Raw genomic sequence first — 3,309 nt, 5'->3', positions numbered from 1 at the left:
TTGAGTGGTGCTTTTTTCTTGGTTTGGTTTGGTTTCGGGGGGGTGGGGTTTGTTGGGTTTTTCCCTGTGTTTGGTTTGGGGTTTTTTTTCCCAGAGCAAAGCAATGCTCTGACACACTTCAACAGCCTGGAGCAGGGAACCCCCAGCTGTGCCCGGGGCTCCCAGGCTGCTTCAGGAATTCACTCCGTGCCCATCTGCCAGGTCCGTGCTGGGTCCACGCCGGGTCCACGCCGTCACGTAACAGCAGAAAACCTGACATGATACAGCACTCTGTACCAATCCAGCACGTCTCCTTCCTGTGGTCAGCATTTTGTTAGACATTAACTTCAGATTTTTAAAAATACTGTATAAAGTCCTCTTATATCTGTTGCACTCATAAGGGAAATAGTACAGGCACAAATACTATAGAATTTTGTGGTCCTGCTCCATTTCCAATTTATGCCTTAAATCAGGGCTGAAGGAACTGCTTAGGATCCTCTCAATGCTGTTCCCTTTTTATTCTTAGCTACAGATTAAAATTTTCAGCATTTTCAACCCATTTTTAGAGATTCAAGTATAAACAATTTGGGGTGACACCAAGCTTTCAGTACAGTAAAACATCCAGACTTACTCCAGAGACAGTAACTCAATCAACTTTTCTATATTAAGTTTTCTTTGTATTAAATAAAGCCTTCTAAGAACATGCCCCCGCCCCCTCCCATACATTGATCTGAAATTATTAGGCTCAAGGAAAAGCTGACTGCTACAAAAGACCACTAAAAATGAAGGAGCTGGGATTATTAGAAGTCAAGGCATGCCTCCTCCCTTCTTTCCTGTGTGCCATCCTGAGATAAAGCCAGCGTTATAAACAACTTTCAGCAAACTATGGAACAAAAATCTTTGAGCATATTAATCTACTCCCAAAGCACAAATACTCATGTTAAAGAGGGAGCAGAGATCCTGAATAATTTTTATCCTGGTTTCTAACAGCCAGACTCATGGCAGCAGCATCCCCCCCAGCACAGCTGAGCCCCCCGTGCTGCCCCTGAGCCCCAGCCCTGAGCCTGGCACAGCAGCTGGGCACCAGCTTTGCTCCCAGCACTGGGACAGCACAAGCACGTTGTACACGCAGTGCCAGCTGGAGCTGCAGCTGCACTTTGGGTTACCTTCCAACTCCACCAAACATGAGATGTGCTTCACCTGCTGGGTGCAGCCCCAGGAGCACGGCCACAGTCCATCCCTCCTGCTCCTCTCCCTCCCACGCTGTGTTCTGTTCGCTCTGCAGGCCAGCAGCTCCCCAGTATGCTTCTGTTCTGCTCTCACTGACCTTTCCTCTGGGCTCCATCACCAGTTTTTGGCATCCTGTGAACACAACTGTTCCTCCCTGTGGAACAGACACCTCATGACTTCAAGGACAGACTCAGGCAAGAGTGCCTTCTGTTCACATTTTGTCCCCAGTGTTGAGCAAAGCATGTGGCTGGGCTCAGGCCAGCTCTCACGGATGTCCTGAGCTCATTCTGCTGTCCACAGGCCCCACATGGAAGAATATTAATGTCAACCACAGAAATTGCTGAAACCACAGCCCCTTGCCTGAGCCTTCTTGAGTTACGGGAAGAGTTCAGCCTCCTACAGCACGTGTTTGCCCAGGACTCCCTGTGACTTTTTGATGACAAACCAGGAGGAAGCCAGAGAAGAGAGATTTGCCATCGACTTTGCTGCAGGACAGAGAGGAAATTGCACCTCGCAGAGAGGCAGGTTAGAATCGATAGCCAGCACACCCCAGTATGCTGGGAAAGAGAACGCCCAGCCCTGCAGGCACCACTGCCCCGCTGCTGTGTGCTGCTCACACAGAGCAGCTGTGCTGGAGAGCAGCAGGGAGCCAGGTGCCATGGGCAAAGTGCTGAAGGGATGCTGATACCGGAGCTACAACACACACCTTCCCTGGAGCAGGAGCACCTGGACAGCAGCAGGGATTATTGACCCACACACTGACACGTGCCAAAACAAGCACTGAGCTTTTTTGGTTTGTGTTTTTTTGGTGTGGTTGGGTTTTCTGTTTTGTTTTGCTTTTTAAGACTCACCTGTCCCTAACTGTAGCAGCTAAATAACAAATGGGTGAAATAGGCATATGTATTTTTTTCTTCCTTTTTAAAAATCAAAATATTAAAAGCACAGGAGGTAGTGGGGTTTCCTTTTGGGCTTCATTTAATAAAAAGAGGAGGGAGATGAGTGCTGCCCATCCTCCCACATGCCAGCTCTGGAGTTTCACAGGTCCAACCCACAGGGTGCTGGGTGGGCTTGGGCTGGGAACCACCATGGCCAGACCAAGGCATCCAGCTCGCTCTCCAGACCAACCTCCAGCAGCAGGTGCCCAGTTTCTCTCAAACTGCTCCCAGTTCACCTGCAGTGAGTAACAATGGGGTAACTGCCAACACTTTGGCTTTTTTTCTGCCATAAGCATAACTGAAGGAGCTCAACACAAAGGTGAATTCAACAAGTATCACCCCAATCTCTGTGGCACAATTAAATAGAATTTTATTTTCAATAAATATACAATCTGCATCATACCAGACAACACACTTTGGAAAAATAAAATGTGCAGAAGCAACCAACAGGACAGCTTGACTGTAGCTAAGTTCACTTGGTGACCTGAAGAACTACCTGGGTAAACACACACAACACAGAAAGAGCCACTGCAGTCTGTGAGAGAATTAAAATTGTGTTTTCTGGGTCTTCTTAACCGCCAAAGTCCCTGGAGCAGGTTTCTTTTGCACAGCACAGGTTTGAAAGGACACGAGCTGGTTTTCCCAGTACAAATGCTATTGGAAATGTCGATTTTGCTATATCATCACTGAATCTACTACGCACACAGACTGCTATCGAGACTGGCAGGTCACCGCTGCCGGGACACGGGATCCGTCCGACGCGGGGCCACACGCGTGTCCCGGCACACAAACGCACACACTAACAGCAGCTTAACTCTGTTAAAACTAGTACAAGGACAAAACTGGACTCAGAATCGATTTCACCACAGGTTCTACCATTTAAAAAAATATTCTAGCCTAATTACCACGTTCACCAATGAGAGCACACGGGTACTTTATATCTCCGAGAGGATGAGCCATGGATTTGGACTGGAAGGACAGCAGAGGCAGCTCCCAGCTCCTCCGCCCACTCCGTGCTCACCACGGCACGTCCACGCACAGCCCGTGCCGCCCGGCGCCGCGCTCCTCCCGCGGGGCGCAAACAGCTCAGCGGTGCCGGGGGCAAGCAGCCAGAGCTCCGGCCCCAGGGGAACAGCCAGGACCCAGCGGGACGTGGGTCACCGAG

At 49.6% G+C, this 3,309-nt stretch overlaps 1 protein-coding gene across 1 annotated transcript in view; it reads right to left on the bottom strand.

Moving 5' to 3' along the window:
* The window catches only part of LOC103615632 (synaptotagmin-17), a 45,088-nt gene that overhangs the window by 9,795 nt on the left and 31,984 nt on the right, over positions 1–3,309 (bottom strand). The gene's annotated exons all lie outside the window — the stretch shown is intronic.

Source organism: Corvus brachyrhynchos, unplaced genomic scaffold, assembly GCF_000691975.1.
Source record: "Corvus brachyrhynchos isolate BGI_N302 unplaced genomic scaffold, ASM69197v1 scaffold5, whole genome shotgun sequence".
Taxonomy (NCBI): Eukaryota; Metazoa; Chordata; class Aves; order Passeriformes; family Corvidae; genus Corvus; species Corvus brachyrhynchos.
This window is presented reverse-complemented; position numbering and strand designations above follow the sequence as displayed.